This window comes from Hemicordylus capensis, chromosome 3 (assembly GCF_027244095.1).
Source record: "Hemicordylus capensis ecotype Gifberg chromosome 3, rHemCap1.1.pri, whole genome shotgun sequence".
NCBI lineage: Eukaryota > Metazoa > Chordata > Lepidosauria > Squamata > Cordylidae > Hemicordylus > Hemicordylus capensis.
Window position 1 is genome coordinate 221,130,526 of NC_069659.1, and position 23,086 is coordinate 221,153,611.

Below are 23,086 nucleotides of genomic sequence, written 5' to 3' on the forward strand. Positions count from 1 at the left end.
AGCAACCTTTCATTTGTGGATAGGACAGGAGAAGGAGAAAGACACTTTTGTCTCTGTTGGTACTGGGGTGGGGAAAATGATCGCTGTGGGGCTTGGAAGAGGAGCTTTGTGGCTGCTTCCTCCTCCCATGGCAGCATGAAACACAGCCATACCCACCATACACGCAGTTCCAAGACAGCTCTGGGGAGGGATGTGCCCGAACCAGTTTGGCGCTTCCTTAGGGAAGTGCTGAACTGGTTTGGGTGTTGGCATTAGAACTTGTTTGGCAGGTGTTGCTGGGAGCAGCGCTGCAGTCGTGCACCATCTTTTGAACAGCCGAGTGCCATGCCTGGAAAAGCATGCATGGGGCAGCAGAGGAGCAGGTAAGGTCCTGCTTTTTAAAGGAACCAACCCCACCCTGCCCACGGCTGCACCAGCAGAATGATAGAGAAGCTGTGGTTCATGCTAGGAAGAACACATTAGACATGGAGGCCTCTGGGTCCTGTCACAAACCTCATAATGTCACTAGGTTCATAATAGGGCCTAGAGGTGTCTGGAAAGGCCTGAAGATCTGGGACCTAGAGCTGCCAACCCTCCAGAATTGTCCTGGACTCTCTAGGACTTGGCTTCCATCTCCATGCCATGACTGGAAGCAATCCTGAAGATTTTAATTGCTTGATATTGGGGGGGGGGGAATGAGGGGTATGGGGAGAATCCTTGGGAGTAGCTTATGTCAGAACTTGAAACAACTCTACTGGGACCTCTTTGGGCCCATTGGGACAAATGGTTATTTTGGACAGACACTAGAATGGCTAAATTGAGCACTCAGATCTGGCTTCTGAATTTCCCATTCCAGAATGCAGTTGCAAACCTAATAAGGGATGGAAAGAAATGTTAAGTCTAGGAATACTCCCGCTGCACAGTATATTGTTTTTCGGTTCTCCAAATTCAGATTTCTCCCTTGCAGGTTTTGCTTTTCTGAGCCCAAGACAAACTGCAAGGGAAAGCCATGCCTCAATGCCATAGTTTTGTTTCTGCTTAATAAAATGATGACAACCGTTGCCGTGCCTGTGATACAAACAAACATACTTTGCTTGGAGGACATGCACCAAAGTAATAGAAATCAGTCCACTCAGGCTTGAAGCTATTACCTTCATCATCCTCCCTTCGTGTTTCAAAGAAGACATTTTCTCTGCCACTGATAACTTTTTAGTAGCTCTCAGTAATGCATGCTGTACTGTCTCCTCTCTTCGTCACGTTGATCATAGGCTTTCGGTTCAAATAAATATGTGATGAAATGCCATCTGACATGCTATCTACAAGTTGAAGGGTTGCTTGTATTAGCAGAGTAAATTTTGAAATTATTCTTGTTGGTAAGTGCCTCCTGCTAGTTCCATCATCCTCACTGTCATATACATGGCAGCCCATGCTCAATGACAGAGCAATGTATAGAGCAGGAGGCGGTGGGAAGCGTCCATGTTAGATGTGTTAGTGATGCTTTGGGCATGGATCTCCCACTGGTACACGGCACTAAAATAAGAAAAATAGCAGAGAGTGCAACAGTCAATGTTGTCATCATAGCATGAGGTTCAATTGGCAAGAAACACAGTCTATGGATGAATGAAGCCACTCCTGTGAAGGATAGTGATGTGCATGGAACTGTTTGGTGCTCCATTCTAGGAGCGTCAAACCAGTTCCGTGGACTGGTGTTCGAACTGGTTCAAAGGTGGGGTGGTGGTGGATAATTTTAAGGGTGGGGAAGGTTGCTCTTACCCCTCCCGCCATGTGTCCTCTGCCGGCACTGTCCGGTAGGGCGGCCGCATACCTCCCTGGTGCCTCGTTGCTTCCTTGGACCGGAAGTGACCAAAAGCTCCCAATTGCAGTTTGGTGGGGCAAAATGGAGTTAGCTTTTGGCCCATAACCATGGTTTCGCGCATTCAGGTGTACTGCAGTTACAACTTTGGGCAGCTATAACTGTGGCTATCTAGTACATCTCTGAACCCAGCCACAGACACACTAGGAATCAGCAAATGACAACCCCTGCTCCCCTGAACATATCTGGCTATCTTGTAGCCAACCTAGAAGAAGAAGGGGGCATGAAGGGAGTGGTGGCTATGGTCGTGGGGACTGTCAGCAAACCCACTTTGGGGAGTGGCTGTGGGTGCGCATGGCTTACCACTTCCTATGCCTTCCGCATAGGTCTTCAGTCAAGTTGACTAGAGGCATATATTTCTCGCTAACTTCAATAATGCTGGAAAAGACATTACAGTCATGCTGCATGGGTGCATTTCTTCTATGACTCAGTCATTAAGCAGATCTGGAAAACATGAAGTCATTATGGGGTGGTAGCAAAGTGGAAGGAATAGATATTGCCCAATTCTTTAAGACACAATTAACCATGCATGTCAGTTCTTCAAATAATTTTCTTCCTCTACTGGAATAAATGCATCTTGGGATTAGCACTCTTTCTACAAGAGATGTTTGACAAAGTGAATATGAATAAAATGCATAAAATTAAATCTCCTACTAACAGTGTACACATAATCAAATCAAAGAAAACGGCAAGGACATTATATATTCTCTTTGTATTCTCCAGATCTGACCTTTTCCCCATATTGTATCCTAATTAGTAGATGCAAAGCTGCTGAGATCAAGTAATGATGGCCAGACTAAATTACACAAGAGTAGTCCCATTGACTGGCCACCTAATGGCGCACCAGGGAAATGGCTTGATTATCAAGCCAGAGGTTACCGGTTCAAATCCTCACTGGTGTGTATCCCAGACTATGGGAAACACCTATATCGGGCAGCAGTGATATAGGAAGATGCTAAAAAGCATAATCTCATACTGCATGGGAGATTGCAATGATAAACCCCTCCTGTATTCTACCAAAGATAACCACGGGGCTCTTTGGTCTCCAGGAGTTGACACCAACTTGATGGCACACTTTACTGTAGTCCCATTGAAATTAATGGAACATGTTAGTCATGAATAGTAAGCTAGTCCAAGCTATTCACTGGAACATAGATAATATCTTGATAACATGGTGTTTATTTAGGGCTGTCTAGTTGCTTTTTTTGATCAGAATCCCATTGCTTTCATATTCAAGCCATGTCTAATGTGAACATAATATGCCTGGTTGTCTTCTCAGCTCTACTCCACTGACTTCAGTCTGTTTAGCCCTGACTGGCTCTGAATGGCATGTGTAGGCTAGTTCATTCTATGGACTAATCTGGAAGGCTGCCCTAACATTAAGGTGGCTTGCTTTCCTTGTGGTCAGGGGCCCTATGAGGGAGAGGCCATGGCTCAGTGTTTAGAGTACGCACTTTGCAAGTCCCAGGTTCAATTCCAGCATCTCCAGGTAAAAGGATCTCATGCAGTAGGGCTGGGAAAGTCCTCTCTCTGAGACATTTGGGGAGTTGCTTCTAGTGCAAGTAAACACCTGCTAGTTGCCCCAGACAAAGAAATGTATTGTTGAATTCTGCATATCAGTAGAAAAGAATAAATGGCTGTCCTTTCCCACTGATTCACACCATCCATCAATGCATGCATTTATTTATTTGGACCTGCTGACCTCTCTTGTCAACATATTGGGTGTGAAACAGAGAAGCTGGCGTTCACATGTATGTTGCTAGCCGAATGCTCATCATGATGGCAGGGTATATGTGGACAGAGGGCATAAATATTGCTGACAGACTTTTAGGCAGCAGCAAAAGAGCTCCCCTTTGTTAACAAGCCGGCTCATCCAGTTTGGGGGAATGGCAGATGTGGCGTGCCTATGTTGCAATGATATTCCCCAGTGCTGTGCTTTATTTTCCCCCTGTACACATTTATATGGGAGAAAGGAACACCACTGGGATGGGAGCTAAGCTTGCTCCATGTATTTGGGGATGGGGCAGACTTCCCCCTCCCTCCCTAGATATGTCCCACATTGCAGTCTTTTAAACTTGATTTTTTCCTTCTAAATATGGGAGCCATGGAGAAAGGAGGCATATACTATCCCACTCCATCTGAATATTGCTTTGCCCTGACTTTTGTTTCTTTGTATTCCACTGGAATGTGTTGGGATACTGGGACCAACTATTCTATCTATTCAGATATTGTCAATCCATAGGACTTACTTCCTAGCAAGCGTGGTTAGGAATATACAATTATGTGATTAGGTTTGATTCTAAATAGTGGTGGCATCTATATTTACAGTTTGTTAGAATTCCATGTTGCATCAGTCCTAGCCAGTAGATCTGCAGGATCATGAGCAAAAATGATAGTAGCATTGCAATTTATTGATATTTTACCCTGTTTAGCCTGAACTCAGATAATGCTTAATCAAGAATTTAAACTGTAGCATTGATTGAAATGACAAGCCAGGTCATCTAGTGCATGAGAATGAAGGCAGCCTGTCCCAGTGCTTACACAGTACATGATTGTTGCAGTAAAAGGGATTAACATTACAAATTGAAATGTAATATTTCCAGCATCTCAAACAAGTATCTTTATTGGCGTCTTGTGGCCTTAGACATTTCCTTTTCCTGACATTACTCATTGCATCTTAGAGTTCCAGCTGATTTCTTTGTTTTGGGGTGTGTGTGTGTGTGTGTGCGCATATCTAGCATTAAACCTTATTTAACAAGCATGTTTCACTTGGCAGATGCAGTTGGATGGCAACAGGGTTACAATGTGTTCTTAAACCTTCCTGGGATCTTTTCTCTATTTTGTTGCAAAGGCAGATGGTACAGTTCTTCTGTAGACAGCCTAAATTTTGTTATCTTAGTGCTATTTCCCTGTGCTAATTGTATCCATAAAGCTCAGTCTGGCTTATGTGAGGTTTGCAGGCACTCTCCCGTCCCGGCAGATGATCACCACCAAGTGGAGATCTGCTTAGTTTTAACCGTGTATTGGTATCTTGTGCCTGCAAGCCCATTCTCTGTACTGAGACAGTACCATGACTTTCAGTATCGTAGACTGAAAACTTTAAGCATGCTTGCTTGGAGATTGCTTCTTAAAACTCACTCTACTCTCTGGGACCCGCAAGCAAGAGCCAAACATCTGTTTACTGGTTGAGAGTGCAGATATCTTGATGTGCAGCCATATGCAAGGGTCTGTGGACTGGGGTTGGAATACTAGCTGTAGGTCCTGCCCAACATGGTGTACTTCACTAGACCTTGGAGCAGGTGAGTATACAACAGCAGCGAGCCTCACTCCCAGCCTTGACCTTCTCTAACCAGTTGGGCTGTGGCTTGTTCCTCAATAGGTACAGTAGCATTTCTGCTCCACTTGTGATCCTCACATATGTCAGTACTAGGCCTCCCTAAAGGTGAGATCCCCACAGCATTTCTTCATTCCCTCTTGCTGACAACTTTCTGCTCACCACTATCTGCAAATCTTCCCACCCCTTGTTTGCCATGCAGGTTGGGTCTCCCTGCTGATGATTTCAGCTTGGAGATGCACCCGGTCTGAGATTCTCCTTCATTTGTCTATGGCTATCCCAAGATATTGTGGCACCTGAGGTGAGGCACTAATCTTGCCTTGCCGCACGATCCTGGTGGGGGCTAGCTTCCTCTCAAAACCAACCATTGCAAGCTTTGAACAAGACATGGGGGTGTGGAGGAGAGGGGGTTGCAAGGAGCCTCCTCTTTTCTCCTTGTGTGCAAGTTTTGTAAGGAGTCTGGAGGTGGGGTCTCCTTGCAAAGTCTGCAAGGGTCAGAGCAATCCCAAAGAGCTTCTCCAATGGTGGTGGCAGCAGGGGGGCTCTCACTGGCACTCCAATAAGCTGCTGCCTGAGGAAACCACCTCACCTGGCCCCACAGAAGGGCTGCCCCTGGCTGTCCCTCCCTTCCCCTGTATCACACAGGTGAAGGGCTATGAAGCAGGACTCACTCCACTCTTCTTTGCCGTTAAACACCCTCTTTTGCTTGAGTTCAGTTCCACCCATTCCCTTAAGTTCAGCAAGGGCGGGAGGGGAGTACCAAAAGCTTGCTGGGTCAGGTCCTAGCACTTCAGACCCTGGAGGGAGGATCTGACACTCATAGCCCTTGTTCAGGTGTTTCGTATCACAGCATAGACCCACCCCGCAGTTTGAGAAAGTATGTGCTACTAGGAAGTAAGACATATTGGGATTAGTGGGACTTTGATCCAAGTAAACATACTAAGCACTGGCCTCCTAGTTTTAGTTCTTATTCTTCTTCTTTTTTTTAATTACAACTACTTAGGGCCATTATTTTATCCTGCGTTTAGGGGGTTACACACTTTTTAGAGAGCATTACCCAAGATATTTAGGTGAAAAGCCAACATGTCTGACTATTGCAGCTTTTAGAATAACTTTTTTTGTGGATGTAAAAAGCCTCTCCAGTGTTAGAGTTTGTTAGCTTCTGTTTTTCTTCATGTCATTCCATTACTGCCTCAGTCCCCCTTCCACCTTTCCCTCAAGTCACCAAATATTTGGTTGGAGGTGGTGGCGGGTGGCGGGAAGGAAAGCCCACTAAAGGGCAAGAAACAATGTAAAGAGCAATCACTCTCCATTTGGACAAATAACTGGAGATGGCAAGTTTGCAAAATCAAATGAAGAAGCAAAATGGAATGGTATACGATCAAATCTGGAACTGGCAACTGGAAAACAACTAGAAAAAAGTGACTGCACAGTGGATGAACAGAAGCATTATAAAGTGTCCAGTGAGGTAGCATTGTTAAATTGAGTGCAGATGAAAGAACACCAGGAAAATCAGACAATGCAAATGGAAAATCTAACAAGGAAATGCCTTGGAGTGCTTAATATGGGTGTGCACAAAACCAGGTTGCCTGATTCGGTTCAGGTCTGGACCAGACACAAACCAGACCAGGCATGTTCAGTTTTGTGCACCCCAACGCACCCCGTTCAGTTTGCGTTTGGGGGGTTCATGACTTTAAAAACAATTTTTAAAAAAGAAAAATGACTCACCACTGCCACTCTAGGGGGCTTCTCCAAGGCTGCAAGGGGGTCACCGGACGTTCCACCTGCCCCCGATGGCCTCTGTTAATGTCCAATTCACCCAGTTTGGGTGGTCTTTGGCCCATTCCGGGACTGCCCTCTGTGGCGGTGGCCATTTTGGAGACTGCCACACATGCCCAATGGGCTGGCCAAGCAGAGGCCCTTTGGGCATGTGTGGAGCCTCCAAAAGAGCTGCCACCATGGAAGGCAAGTCTGGAATCGGCCGAAGGCAACCTGTACCAGGTGATTTGGACATTAACAGAGGCTGGGGGGGAGGGGGAACCTACACACACACACACACACACACACACACACACAGCCTTGGAGAAGCCCAAAAGAGAAGCAGCAGCAAGTTATATTGCTTTACATTTTCCTTTAAAACTTAGAACCCCCCCCCCCCAAACAGGGCAGGCAGGCAGGCAGGTGGTGATTCAGTTTCGTTCTGAACTGGTGGGGTTCGGTCCTATATTGAGCCATCGGACTGAACAGTGGTTTAAACAAAAAAAACTGTGGTTATGAATTTAAAAAACAAACAAACCTCTAGCTCATTGCAAACATATCATTCCCCATGACATAATCATGGTTTAGTATGTGATGGGATTGTACACTACCTTCTGTTTGAGTTCCCCCACTGCCCATGGTTAATGCTAACCAGATTCCATTGGAACCAAGGTTTGCAAACCACATGACACTTTTGGTTTTAAAGTTCAATGATGAGGGCAAACTTGGTTAGTGAAGATGTAACAATGTACCATGAAAGTTAGTGAAAATGTAACAATACACCAGCAAGCTATGGTGCCAAATCAAGAGGGGCATTTGCCTTGGCACTCTTGAATGCGCTGCCCTCAGCTCTCATAGATGGATGCTATCTCGGTATTCCTTTTGCTAAAAATAAAAATAAAAATCATTTTGCTACATTGCAAGCTGTGTAAGGAAGCAATTGTTAAAACCATGATTGTCAACTGTACTATATATTGTTATATTGTAAATTATGATTTGTAAGAAAGTGCTGGCGGAATCATGATTGCTGGAGGTTACTACTTATCTATTTTGTTGTACTTTTGTCTGGTCAATGACCGAAATAAAGATTCAATTCCAAAGCAAGCCATGGAAGAGAGGGGAAAATTGGTGCAAGAGATAGTGTCTGACATCCTGACTAATGAAGCACTGGTGCTAGTGTGTGTTGCGGTGTGTGTGTTTCAAGAAACTCTCCACCTGGAAGCCCTCTGTGTTATGGAAAAATAGACCCCTCTGAGGTGGTACAAAGCACTTCCTGAGAAGGGGGGGGGGGTAATCATTGCTGAGTCAACAGTAGAGCTAAATTAGTTGAACTTTTCAGAGACAGGATGTTAGCCAGTAGGAGAATGGGAGACATGCAAGCATATGGCATGCTTCAGGTCTTTTAATCATGGTTAGGAGATAGGAAATATCATGTCTGGGCCTATGATGTCAGCTAAACTTGTTTCAAGGGATATTTGTGTATCAATGAGGTGATTCCTATGATCATCATTGTGCGTGGGTGGGTGGGGGTGGGGAAGACAGGGCAGACCTTCCCTTCCCCACAGATGAGCAATCCTAAGGTGACAGGAATGCGCCCCATGCTCCCACACAGGCAGCCCTGCTCCATGCAGCCCCATGAAGCACGGAGCAGGACGGAGGGATCCAGGGCAGGAACTTCTTATTCCAGCCTCCGGGCATCCCACAATGCAATGCGCAACATGCATATTGCATTGGGGGATTCCCCCGTCAGACGGGTGCTCTACATGCCTGTCTCTGTGTCTCCTCGGGTTGAATTCAGCCCAAGGAGACACCATAGCCGGCAGCAGGGTCAAGAGCGCAAATGCACCCTTAGCATCGGTTTCGTTAGAGGGTTAGGTGGGCGGGGAGTAGAGGGATCTGTGAGGATCCCACCACTTCTCATGACCAGGGGGGTTGCCCCAGGTGGGGTTAGGCTGGTTGTGAGAATAGACTCCATATGTGTCAATCATTTGTTTGTTATGTAGGAGTGAATAAAACTCAATAGGTGAATAAAACTCAATAATTATGTGAATAAAACTCAATAATTTTACAATAATTATATAAAACTCAATAATTTCACAATAAATATGTAAATAAAACTCAATAATTTTACATCATACATATTCTCAAGTAAAATCTACTCCCAGGAAGACAGTTTTGCTTTACTTTAGCAGGAAAACATCGTTGTATACATTATACATTTTGTTCTCTTGCTTGACCGCACATCCATCAGTCTTCTGAAATATCAGTCCCAGGAGTTGATGTTGTAGTGAATGAGTGAGTCTTCTACACTGTTTTCCACTGATCCTTGTTATCTTTTTAAATCCCTGTCTTGTCAAATGAAATTTTGAATTATGAAGACGGTTTTTAAATGAAGTGAAGTGAAAAGCAGCTGACCAGACAAGGAGCGTCTGGATGAGACTAGTAGAGTGCTTCAAGAGGCCTTGCTTCAGATACTTCATTGCAAGGAATTTAGAATTTTTCCTCCTCCCTTTGAAAAGGATATGGCGATTGAACAGATAATTCTATTCTAAATATACATACCAAATGTCATTGTGATACTGTAATGCTTAAGGGAAATATATTTTCCTGATGTTGCACTTTATATTTTCCCAAGCCACCTTTAAAATAAGCATGGCTGGGGCTGAACTGAATTTTCAGCTTGAAACTGAGAATTGTCTCCTGAACATGTGTGCCAGATTTCATTCCAGTATCTCAAGATTCAATGGAAAAACCACATTACAAACAGATCATGCTGAACAGATTAAACCCTCGCTGAGCATTATAGCTGTAGCTGGCTCCACTTGTTTAGACTCCAAAAGTCTAAACTTTGGGGAGACAACTCTCTCAGCAGATAGGGGAGCAAAGAAATACCTGGACTGCTCGACTGCCTCTTGCCTTTCCCTGACATCATTCAGATAGTCCCAGAATGTCATGCTCACGGCAGCAACTAATCAGATGGAATGGATTGTGTTGGTTTTTCTGTTGGCTGGAAAAGGGCTAGCTTCTGATCCAGTTGGTTTGTCAGCTTAAGAGTTAACACTGATCTGCTGAGGGTCTTTTCTCCACAGGATGTGGAATTAGCCCTTTTATTGTTTCTACCCTTCCCTACTTGTAGGGCCAGTTGTGGGAGGAGCCCTTCTGGTTTCTGAACAGGCATAGCCAGTTGCCCCAACACATCAGGCCTGCTCACATGGGAAGATGTGACTCATAGTCAGTGTATCTTTCCCCTTTAAAAACAAACAAAAACAAAAGCAATTTTCAGAGAGTGTGAGCTTGAATGGTGGGATAGTAGTGGGGAAGGGCTATTTTTCCTTTGGCCATTTTCCCACTCAGAATTGCCCCCCCCCATTGCTTTTCTAAATGCATGGAAGAAAACACAGATATCTTTATCTTTTTCCCCATGGAGGAAAAGTGGCTTTCTGTAGTGATCTTGAGTGGAAAAGGCACTGCCTTGCGTTGGTTCCACTCCTACCTCTTGGGCAGATTTCAGACGGTGTCTCTTGTAGATTGTTGTTCTTCAAAATTGGAACTTTTGTATGGTGTCCCTCAGGGCGCCATATTGTCTTCCATGTTGTTTAACACCTACATGAGGCCGCTGGGAGAGATCATCAGGAGATTTGGAATGGGGTGTTATCAGTATGCTAATGACACCCAAATCTATTCCTCCATGTCAACCTCATTGGGAAAAGTCATAACCTCCCTAAGTGCCTGCCTGGTGTCAGTGATGGGCTGGATGAGGGATAACAAACTGAGGCTGAATCCAGATAAGACGGAGGTACTTATTGTGTGGGTTCAGAATTTGGGAGACAAATTTGATCTGCTGATTCTGGATGGGGTCACGCTCCCACGGAAGGAACAGGCCTACAGTCTGTGAGTGCTTTTGGATCTGAACTTCTCCCTGGTGTCCCAGTTTGAGGCGGTGGCCAGAGGTGCTTTCCATCAGCTTTGTCTGATACATCAGCTGCATCCATTTCTTGAGATAAACGGCCTCAGAATGGTGGTACATATGCTGGTAGCCTCCAGACTGGAGTACTGCAATGCGCTCTCTGTGGGGCTGCCTTTGTACATAGTCCAGAAACTGCAGTTGGTACAGAATGAGGCAGCCAGGTTGGTCTCTGGGTCATCTTGGAGAGACAATGTTACTCCTGTGTTGAAAGAGCTACGTTGGCTGCCGATAGGTTTTCGGGCAAAATACAAGGTGCTGGTTATAACCTATAAAGCCTCAACAACTTAGGCCCTGGATATTTAGGAGAATGTCTTCTTCGTTGTGAGCCCCATCGCCCATTGAGATAATCTAGAGAGGTTCATCTATGGTTGCCACCAGTTTGGGACTTCTCCGTTGCTGCCCCTGGACTTTGAAATATGCTCCCTATTGAAATAAGAGCCTCCCCATCTCTGGCAACCTTTAAAAAGGCACTGAAGACACATTTGTTCTCCTAGGCTTTTAATTAGATTCATAGTTTTAATAGTTTTTAATGTAGGGTTTTAAATTATTTTAATGTTTTAATCATTTTTGATTTTGATTAATTTGTATTGTTTTTGTTGTACACCACTCAGAGATGCAAGTTTTGGGCAGTATATACATATGTTAAATAAAGTAAAATAAAAACAGCTGGTTTAAGCAGCGGCTCTCACCACTGTTCCTTCACTCAGACTTCAAGCCTTGTGAGGCTACTTCTAGGTGGTTGTTCTTTAAATGCAGGAGGAGATTTACTCATGACTGCATGTCATGCCCTGTTTGGGCCTGGGTGAAATCAAAAACATCACTTAGAATTGACAACCCAAGCTTACCTTTGTGTGCATAATTTCCCCTCCTTCAGGGAATAGGCCCACCTCCTCCTTCCGAGAACTGTGGAATTAGATTAATGCTGCTGTTTTCTGCTACGCTGCTTTCTACCAAATTCAGCCAGGACTATCTTTTGATTTATTGCGAGATCTGAAGCAGCTAAATTATAATCATGGTTTGGAACTGATGCTATGATCCCTGAAAAAAATGAAATGTTTTGTGCCTGTGACAGAGGCAGTGGGCATGGAATATAATTTTGTCACTGGTGAGCGATAACTTCATCTAGTGAAATATTAAGATGAAGTCAAGCTGAACTGACTGCAGCGCTTCAGAAGCAAATCTGAAACATTTAGATCCAAACATCAGAGTTCCTGTTCATTTGATAATGTACTATTGTAGCAAATGGGGTTTTATTTTGTTTTACACAATTTTGTTTTACGCAGTGACCTTAGTATGTTTATCTGGTTCATGAAAGCAAGAGTGAAGAGTCATCATCTTGATTGTCCCATCTCACATCCTGCTCTATATCCTTTTGGCAACCTTTCTGTTTCCAGGATGCCACACCATCTCGCCTTTGATCTTTGTGAAACACTTCATTCACAACCTGTTTTGGTAAAATCTTGATGACCCTATCTCACATCCTGCTTTTGTAACAGTTTTGCAAGATACCCTTTTGGTGATCTCATCCCTGCCCTCACCGTTGTCCTTTGCGGTGGGTGGGGGGAGGATGTCATGTGCCCCCCTCTGTTTTTGGCACTTTGCTGCCTTCTCCGCAAGGTTTGGAGTGTGAGTTTTGCATCTTCCCTGCCAAAGTTTGTACACAAGCAGCTTGTATATGTGTGCAATACATATACATAATGGAATATATAACTATCCCACAAAAGCAACAATAGTTTTAGTTTCATGATTTAGATTAAGGAATAATAATGGAATGAAAATGTTTAATTTCAGTCCAATTTGCTTAGATTGACACAGTGCAGGTGACTTCTACAAAGTGAAGGTTGTTCCTCTTTCTGAATGGAATGGGAAACATCATTTTGGAAGCAGATTCCCACTATGGGAGAATAATCTTCAACCTTGCCGAGGATTGGTGCAAAAAGATGTATTTATGAGTACACCCAACTGTGGCAGGCTGTCAAAATGTGTAATTTATGTAAAGGCTGATTTGGGCACAACAAGAGCAAGTACTACAGAGAACTATTGGTTATGGTAGTGTGATACATTCTAGATCAAATGTTCTCTCATTTTTCTTGTTTTGATTTAGATTTTTAAAAAGTAATAAATTTGCTTTATGCAACTTGCAATGTGTTCCACTTGTCCAAAATATATGGACTTTAGATAGTTTTAGCAACAAAGTAGGCTACCCCTAGTAAATTCAAGTTCAACAATGATTTGTCTGTAACTATATCACATGTTTCTCAAATGTGCTTGACTTTGTGGTGATCTGATCTGTACGAAATTATTTTACATTGAAATGATTTGGGCAAGGAACTGTCACTTGATGATGCCTATTCCTTTAGAAAAGTATCTGTTTGCCAGTGCATTAGCACATTGTTGCGCACAAATAGACTATTTATCTGCTTCTCTCATCCAAGGCTATGAATGCAACTCGTATGCCTGTTGTCGCTAGGAAACCACACTAGCCAATCAGCTAGTGAAGCGTGGTGAGGTCCAGCTGGTAGGATTCGGAACATCTTGTCTTGAATGTTAAAAAGGGTATACCCATGTTATCTATATCTTGCATTAATTAGAACTGAGATAACTGTGCAGACTATCAAGCAGGAAAGTTTAGGGGTTCTTTTGTCTACAGTTGTCTGGAATCTTGTCCTAAAATAATACTATGAATTTATTTCACTTTTATCGCTGCTTTGGACATTCCATATGAAAAAAGAGGAAATATGCATTTGCCCCTTGGGAATCCACATTCTCCCAGTTGTAATGCATCTGGCTTGACGTTGCTTGCAGTTTCAGTTTCAGTATTGGGATAAAGGCTACAGACTGCAATATATCTCTAATATAAAGCTGTTTGGGCCTCACTCACTGACATTAAATTCCCAGACCAAACCACAAACGATAGAAACATGCCATTTTCACAGGTCGGTTCCAGAACTTGCCCAGACTACCAAAACTCTGGAGAAATTAATTACTTCCCTGGAAAAATTCTCCCATTGGAAAGCACAGGGAATGGGAATTAATAGAAATAACAAAAGACTAGAGTCATGAAGAGCTAAAATGTTAATATGTTTGCAAACTGCAAGCCCTCACTGAGTTGCTGCCTGCATGACATGAAACCTGCACCAAACCACAACAGATAGAAACATGCTGCTTTGCAAGTAGGTTCCAGAGCTTGCTCAGATGATCAATCAATCAATCAATCAATAAAAAGCCCTGGAACAGTTCATTAATGTCCCAGAAAATCCAAGAAATTTCTCCCATTGAAATGCATGGGGAATTAGACTTAATAGAGCTAGAAAAAGGCCAGAGGAACTGCAAGATAAGATGTTCACATGTTTGCAGAGTACAAGACCTCACTGCTTGCTTGCCTGCCTGCCTGCCATGAAACCCACACAAAACCATGAAAGAAATACACCATTTTCCAAGTATGGGGAGGGCATCCGTAACACGATGGGTTGTCAATCACTGCATGCTCCGAGACAGGGCCAATGAAAATCGAGTATGCATGTTGCTCCCTCTGTCGAACCCCGGCATACCCAGTTCTGGTCCTGTCTTCGCTCTGGGACAGTTCTGTTTTTTCTGGCTCAGCTTGTTCTTCTTCTCTTTCTCCTGTGTGCAAGGGGGGGAAAGGAGTTGTATGCGTTTTAAGGTCGGTGTAATCCCTCCTGTCTCTCTTTAGGTTGTCTTCCTTCCTTTGGCTTTTTGTTTTTCTGTCAGTTTCATATTCCTGTCAGTTACCATTTCCGCCTCCCCCCTCTCACTCAGACCTTAAAGGAGCGAGTACGGTGTTTTCTATGGAGATCACACACGCTGGCGATATGCTACGGGGTTCCCTCTCAGAGGGACCCCTCTCTGATGCCCCAATTATTAAGTCCCCAATAGTCCCTTCGGGGGCTGGGGAAAGCTCCGTAACAGCCGATACAGGCTTGGTTGTTGTTGAAGGCGCCTCATCTCCGGTTAAGGAGATAAAAAAGAAAAAAGCTTCCACGGAGCACATTAAAGCCCCGAAGAAATCAAAGCATTTGGAGGCGGGTGGCGCGAAGACCAAAAAGAAGAAGAAAGAGAAGGGAGTTCTCTTTTCTAAAGCGCCTACTAGTGAAAGGCTCCAACTCAAAGCAGTGAGGGAGCGGCAGCCGGGAAAAGAGCCAACGGCTCCTCCCGCTCGAATTGCGTCCGCCATTTTAGCTGCCTTTGATCCGCCCGCAGCTCTTTCAAGCAATTTCGCGCCTGTTCCGGGAGCGCTGCTGCCCACAATAAAGGCTTCCATGGGGCCGTCTGAGAGTGCTCCCATGCCTTTGGGGCTCTCTTCCGCTTGCTCCGATCCTCAACAATCCTCGTCTTTGGTGGTGAGTGACTTGTCAGGAGACATTTTGGCGGGCTCCGTGGGTCCTAGCGGGGAGTTACTGTCAGCCAAAGAGCTTGCTTGGCTCAGTGCTTTCGTTCAGAAGAACTGTCTGGCGGTGGTTTCCCCTCTATTAAATCAGCAGAGCAGTGTGAGTGCTTCTCTTCCCAAACAGCATGGCAATGCTGAGGGTTCAGTGCAGACAGTTGAAACAGAGGCAGTTGGGGGCAATGCAGTCCACCTGCCTGCAAACACTGCACAGACTGGGGGGCATGATGTCACGGCGACCGCCACCTCCCGAACGCGCAGGGGCAGGCGGCCTTCCTTTTCCTCCTCGCCGGACTCCAGTCCAGTTAGGCAGTCCATTCCTGTTGGTGAAAGAGTCTGGCTGGCCAGGAATGCCAGGAAAAGGCGTCATAGGAGACTTTCACATGTCTATTCCTCTGAAGGGGATGACTCTCCACCAGACAAACGGACATGTGGGTCACGTGTTTGCGCCCCAGTTTCCACGGCAGAAACCCATAAGGGGGATCAGGGAAACCGGGAGGCTTCTAGTTCCCACGGGAATGTTCCTGGGACTTCGTCACGGGCAATTGTTACTCAGCTCCAAGGTCAGAGTTCGAATTCTGAGGAATCAGAAAAAGAGGAAGGGGAGTTGTCTGATGAACAGACCCCATCCGAAAAGCCCTCCTCAGCAAGGTTATTTTCTGTTGATGGATTCGAGGTCCTCTTGGCCAAGGCAAAAAGGGCAATTAAGGATGTGTCTAGTGATACTGCCCCTCAATCAGTTCCTGGTTTAGACCAGGAGGTTTTTCCCTCGACATCGACATCTCCTGCCACAGTGCCTTTTCCATCCCTATTTAAGGATGTGATGCTAGCAGAGTGGGGGGTACCTGTGGCGTCCAAACCCGCCTTGAGTTTTCCCAAGAAATTGTATGCCTTACCTGCTGAAATTATGTCTCTGATAGCCATTCCAGTGGTCGATGCCCCGGTGGCCCAGTTGGTGACTGGGGCATTGGTTAATAAGGAGGGTGACGAATTCCTCAAGTCATCGGAGGAAAAGAAGACAGATCATCTCCTGAAGAAGGCACACGAGGCCTCGGCGACCATCATCCGTGCAGCCTCCACGAATTCCATATTTGCGAGGGCAACAATTCTCTGGACGAAAGAGTTGGCAAAACTGGTACCGCCAGAACTTACCAAACTACGTCAAGGGCTAAATAAAATAGCAAGGGCTTCTGCTCTTATGGCAGATTCAAGCCTTGACTGCCTTCAGCACGCCTCCAGGGCTATGGCGGCTAACGTGGCAGTCCGCAGGGGACTTTGGTTAAAACATTGGAATGTCGATACCAAGTCGAAATCGACATTGGCTGCCACCCCTTTCCGGGGAGTGAAGCTGTTTGGGGAGGCATTGGACCCGGTGTTAATTGAGACCCGGGATAAGAAGAAGGCCATGCCAGTGGGACGGGGGGATTCAAGGAGGTCCTTCCGTGGGGGAAACAACTCTCAGTATTCCTTTCGTCCCTTTAGGCCTTTCGCCAGATCTGGAATGTCTGGCTTCCGAGACAACTACAGGGATAGGGATTTCAGAGGAAGCCAGTACCGTCCTCCCTGGCGCCAACCCTGGAATCCCAGATCCAGGGGCTCTGGAAAGAGAGGCTCCTCCTTTGCCGCAGGACAAGACCGTCGCTCTCGAAAACAATGACTATCCCCAGGTAGGAGGCAGGCTACGTGCCTTTGCCAGGGTTTGGGGGGACACAACCACGGACTCCTGGGTTTTTCACACCGTTTCTCAGGGGTACCGTATAGAGTTCGTCTCTACGCCTCCAGATTCCTTCTTCGACACCCCCCTGTCAAAGAGCCCTTCCAAGAGAAGTCTAATGCGAGACGCCATTCAGCACTTGCTGGACATTCGTGCTATAGAATTGGTACCGTCTCCACACGTTCACACAGGCGTTTACTCGCTCATCTTCCTCGTTCCAAAAAAGGACGACTCCTGGAGAGCAATATTGGACCTAAAGCGGCTGAACCGGTACGTGAAGAAGAGGCACTTCAGAATGGAATCCTTCAGATCCATCAAAGCGGCTGTTCTTCCGGGAGACTGGCTGGCCTCCCTCGACTTATCAGAGGCCTATCTTCACGTACCGATTCACCCGGATTTTCGTCGTTTCCTCCGTTTTTCATACGGGGGCCGCTGCTACCAGTACAAGGCCCTTCCCTTCGGCCTTTCCTCTGCCCCAAGAGTTTTTACCAAGCTCATGATAGCGGTCATCGCCCATGTCAGGCTGCGGGGGATCCACGCATACCCGTATTTGGACGATGTTTTAATCCGGGCGCAGTCAGAAGGGGAGGCAGAACAGAGTGTCGACCTTACCATCAGGATATTACAAAACCACGGCTTTCTGATCAATACGGCAAAGAGCCATCTCCGTCCTACTCAGACGCTGGTTCATCTCGGCGTATTGTTCGACACGGAAGCAGCAGTGGTTCGCCTTCCAAAGGAAAGGAGACTAAAGATCGCGGCGACAGTCACCTCTGTCGTGCACAAGAAAAAGGCTCCTCTTATCCGCCTGGCACAGCTCATGGGAATGATGGTGGCCTGTTTCGATTGCGTGCCATGGTCCAGATGGCATTCCAGGCCTTTACAGTGGCTGTTGCTTCCTCACCAGGAGGACATCATGGTCAGGCGAAACGTCTGGGTCAAGATGACCTCCAAGGTTCGATTCTCCCTACGGTGGTGGACCTCACGGGCTCTCCTTCGAGGTGTTCCCTTGGAGCTTGTCCAGAAATGTGTGGTCACAACAGATGCGAGTCTATTCGGATGGGGAGCCCATTTCCTCGACCAGCGGGCACAAGGGAAGTGGAGTTTGGAGGATCTCGACCACAACATCAATTGGCTGGAGCTGAAGGCAGTTCGGCTAGCCCTACTAGAGTTTCAAGTCTACCTGGAAGGCCAGGATGTGCTTGTCCGCACCGACAATGTCACCACAAAGGCCCATGTGAACCATCAGGGAGGCACTCGATCGCGGGCACTGATGTTGGAGTCGGATGCGCTCTTCCGTTGGGCAGAAACCCACCTGCGCTCCCTAACTGCGGAACACCTGGCGGGACAGTCAAATATTCTGGCGGACTGGCTAAGCAGGCAGTCCCTGGATCCGGGAGAATGGTCTCTACACAAGGAGGTGTTCAGCCAGATCTCTCAAATGTGGGGTCGTCCAGCAGTGGACCTCTTTGCCACGCCCTTGAACAACAAACTTTCTCGTTTCTACTCACGACACCTGTGCCCTCAAGCGGAACGAGTAGATGCCCTGACTTCCAGATGGCCTCGCGGAGTCCTTCTCTACGCCTTCCCTCCATTGACTATTCTACGCATGGTTGTCCGGAAACTGGTGGCCGAGAGGGCAGAGGTGGTCCTGATAGCCCCCTTTTGGCCTCGGCGCCCATGGTTTTCGGACCTGCTGGCTCTGTCGGTCCGGAAGCCGTGGGCCCTCCCAATCAGGTCAGACCTACTGAGTCAGGGTCCGTTGATGCATCCGGATCCGGATTGGCTCCGCCTTCACGCGTGGAGATTGAGCGCCGCGCCCTAGAAGACAAGGGTTATTCTGCACCGGTTCAGCAAACCATATTGGCCGCACGACGTCAGTCCACCACCCGCATTTATCAAATGACGTGGTCAGCTTTCTGTTCGTGGTCACGTAAGGAGGGTCTGGACCCAAGGGCAGCAGGCGTTTCCTCAGTTCTAGGGTTTTTGCAGGCCGGGGTCAGCAAGGGACTTCGTCCTAATACCCTGAGGCGACAGATTTCCGCCTTGTCCTCCATTCTCGATCTTAATGCTGTTGGTTCCCTGTCACTCCATCCTGACATAAGGCGTTTCTTAAAAGGGGCGTCTAATCTGAGTCCACCACCGGTTCCTAGGTTTCCTTCGTGGGACTTGGACAAGGTTCTCCAGGCTCTCACAAAGGATCCCTTTGAGCCTCTGAGGAAGGTTCCCCTGCGGCTCTTGTCCTTCAAGGTTCTCTTTTTAGTCGCGATCACGTCTGCCAGGAGGGTTTCCGAGCTCGCCGCTCTGTCAGTCCGTGATGAGCTCTGCATCTTTCAGAAGGACGCTGTCATTATAAAATTGGATCCCACCTTTCTACCCAAGGTGAATTCACTTTTTCATAGGGCACAAGAGATTGTGTTACCCTCTTTCTGCCCGAATCCGCGTCACCCGAAGGAGCGCCTTTGGCATTCCTTGGATCTCCGCAGGGCTCTCCGTATATATCTAAAGCGAACCAGATCCTTTAGGAAGTCGGATTCCTTGTTTGTTTGTTTTTCGTCTACAAAGTTAGGTGCCAAGGCTTCAAAAGATTCCCTGGCACGCTGGATTAGATCCACTATTTCACTGGCGTATGAGACCTTACATCTCTCTATTCCTCCGGGAATCACAGCACACTCCACTAGAAGTGCATCGGCTTCTACTGCCTTCTCGGCTAGGGTTCCTGTGGAAGACATTTGTAAGGCGGCAACATGGTCTTCATCATCTCCCTTCGTGAGACATTATAAAATTCCGTCCTTTCACCAGTCGCAGGCGGCACTTGGCCGCACGGTCCTTCAAAAAGTGTTGTAGGCACTTATAGGCATCCGTTCCCACCCATAAAACATCAGCTTGGGTACGTCCCATCGTGTTACGGATGCCCTCCCCATACTTGGAAAAAGGAACATTGGTAGACTTACCGTGAAGGGTTCTTTTTCAAGTATGGGGAGGGCATCCGGCCCACCCTCGGATGCAAGGGCTGGTGGCCTGTGGGTGGTGGTGCAACTCCTAGGGTGTTTAGTTCTCTTGTATCACTTATCCTTGTTCCTCTTAACCTGTTTTATAAATTCATATCTGTTATCTAGTTCTCGTCCTCCTTTCTGCCACCCTTGTTCTGCTGAGTTTCAGATACTGTCGTTTTTTGCCTCTGATCGCTCCGCAAGACCAGAACTGGGTATGCCGGGGTTCGACAGAGGGAGCAACATGCATACTCGATTTTCATTGGCCCTGTCTCGGAGCATGCAGTGATTGACAACCCATCGTGTTACGGATGCCCTCCCCATACTTGAAAAAGAACCCTTCACGGTAAGTCTACCAATGTTCCTTTTTCACAGATAGGTTCCAGACTTTAGCCACACTACCACAAAATCTGAAACCTTGGGGATATTTATTAATATCCTGGAAAATGCAGGAAAATATTTCATTGGAAAGCATGGGAGTGATACCTCATAGAGCTAGGAAAAGCATTGAGTCACAGAGAGATAAAACATTAATTTGCTTGTGTGTATGTACACACACGCAAACACATGCTATAGACTTGCATCTGAATCAGTTTGGGTGGTTCCAGCAGTTTCGTTAGGTGGCAGTCCCTAGGCACACCCACAGCTGGTGTCTGAGTTGTGCTTGTTTAAATTTTTCTATCATTATTGAAACTATTGGGAAGAAAGTTAACAGTAAACCCTCTCTTAGCATAGAATGGTGTTTAGGAATAATGGAATGGTAAGGAAAAGCTGGTGTTAGGGAGTTTAGGATTTGAACCGGGAAAGTTAGTGAGTTACTTGGGATTGTGTGTTCAAGCCCCAAATCGCCCTCTCCAAAAGCAGAAGGGAATAGAATTGCGATATATTAGTGCCTGCAACTGAGAGATGGCATTTTGCCTGAGGACAAATGATGCAGCCACCTTGTTGAAGCCAGTTTCAACAAAATCAGGTCCAGGTCTGGCCAGTTTCTCAGAGGTATCTGGTGGGCCACTGTGTGAAACAGGATGCTAGACTAGATAGGCCTTGGGCCTGATCCAGCAGGGCTGTTCTTATGTAACCCCATGTACAATGTCTTGAGTTCCATGCTGGGGGAAAGGCAGAATGGAATTGTAATTTTAAAAAGAAGTAAAGTATCTGAATCAGTCAGGCCCTGTATAAATACGGAGAGCTTCTGGCCTTATCTGGCCAACAGATATGGTCAACCTTCAATCTGCTGCCCTTCAGGCTCTACCTTCTCACTGGTTCGAGCTTCTTCTGCTAGGGATTTGCAAATCGATTTGATTTTGAATCAATTTGACTCAAATATGGCCGAAGTATTGACTCAAATTCAAATTGAATCACCCCTTAAAAGGGCGATTCAATATCAAAATTCAAATTTGAATTGAAAGCTGTTTGCCATGTTTTATAAACCATTCAGGCCCCCTGATTGGTTTAAAAATATTATTCATTTTTATTTACATTTTATATCCTGCTCTTCCTCCAAGGAGCCCAGAGCAGTGTACTACATACTTAAGTTTCTCCTCACAACAACCCTGTGAAGTAGGTTAGGCTGAGAGAGAAGTGACTGGCCCAGAGTCACCCAGCAAGTATCATGGCTGAATGGGAATTTGAACTTGGCTCTCCCCGCTCCTAGTCTAGCACTCTAACCAATACAAAGATTTATTATTTAATTATTTATTTATTGCATTTATAAATCGCCCCATCCAGAGGCTCTGGGCCGTGTACAACAACTATGACAAATATGCCAAAACAGGATTGAATTAATTTGAATTTGATTCCAATTCAAATCAAATTTTTGGACCAGATTCAAATTCAATTCAAAATGAATAAAAAATTTTGTTTTGTGCACATATCTAGCTTCTGCCACTTTCTGTTTCTCCTGATGCCCCCAGCCTTGATTCAGGAGTGGCCTTTGGGCAGTCCTTGAAGTCAGAGCTCATCTACGTATACCTAAAAATGGCCAGTCATGGCTCTGTTTCCTTTTTCCCCAAATGAAACTTTTAAATCAAGTGTCCTTGTGTGTAAGTACAGTGAAGATTATTTTTGTAAGACAAGCCTATGGGGTAGAGATTTGTTTATAGGCATTTCCCTATCAGCTTGCACATTGGTTATCTTCTGGCTGGGCAGACAAAATAAAGGCAGTGTATTATTATGTCCTGGCAGCTGGAATGTCCCTGGGTGGTTCTTGCTCCTCAAAACTGACCCTGGGAGTTGAGGCCAGGATTATTGTTGTACTTCAAAAGTCTGGGCATGTTTGGAACTGGCTTTTTTCAGATTCCCTTTTAGTACCATGTCTGGGCAATATCATATTGTGCCTGAGGCTGGCGGAACAAAGGAAGTTGGATATCAATGGAAGAAATAAATTTCATCTTGTAAAACTGGGAAATACTTGTGTCAGACCAAATCTATCATAAGAAATCAGACAGCTCCCACTGGAAATACATAGGCTAATAAATGTACAAGGTCATTGTCTGCCAGAGTCAAGATGTGGAGTGGGAATAGGAGAAAATGCATCTGTCTGCCCACCCCAGCCAGATCAGAGAAGTTTGCTTAGAATAGAACTCCCTTTCTGGGAAATCAGAGAATACTGCTGAACCAGATTTATGGCAAGCCTAACTAACCAGGTGTGAAGAGTGATTAAAGTGATTTTCAACATGCAACAAAGTAAGCCCAACATGAAGATATGTAGTAAATCCTATCCAGAGCTGAATATGTGCCTGGTTGTTATGCCGTATGCCTTACAGTGTGTTATACCAATTACTGTTGTGTGTATTAAATATTACAGGCCCATTCCTCTGATGAGATAGACTATTACTTGCAAGTCCTCCTGCCACAATCAATCAGTCTCTAAGGCAGTAAATCCCAAATACTCAATTGAGATAAATACATTAACTAAATAGCTTAGGACTTCTGTGAATGGGAACTCACAGAAGAGGCTGCCTTCTGTGTCTCTGCAAGACAAGTCCTTACCATTGTGTGTGCTCAAGCAGGGAGCTTCTGTTGTTGTTTCCCTTTAAGAGGCTGCTGCCTGCCTGTAGGAGC

At 45.8% G+C, this 23,086-nt stretch overlaps 1 protein-coding gene and 1 long non-coding RNA gene across 16 annotated transcripts in view; one reads left to right on the forward strand and one right to left on the reverse strand.

Annotated features, from left to right (window-relative positions):
• GRID1 (glutamate ionotropic receptor delta type subunit 1) overlaps positions 1-23,086 on the forward strand; it is a 1,034,570-nt gene that overhangs the window by 359,442 nt on the left and 652,042 nt on the right. The gene's annotated exons all lie outside the window — the stretch shown is intronic.
• LOC128349260 (uncharacterized) lies at positions 994-23,062 on the reverse strand. The gene is made up of 3 exons (XR_008318673.1): positions 23,015-23,062; positions 2,156-2,296; positions 994-1,509 (listed from the first exon to the last, which is right to left on the reverse strand). It is a non-coding gene; the product is annotated as an uncharacterized LOC128349260 (long non-coding RNA).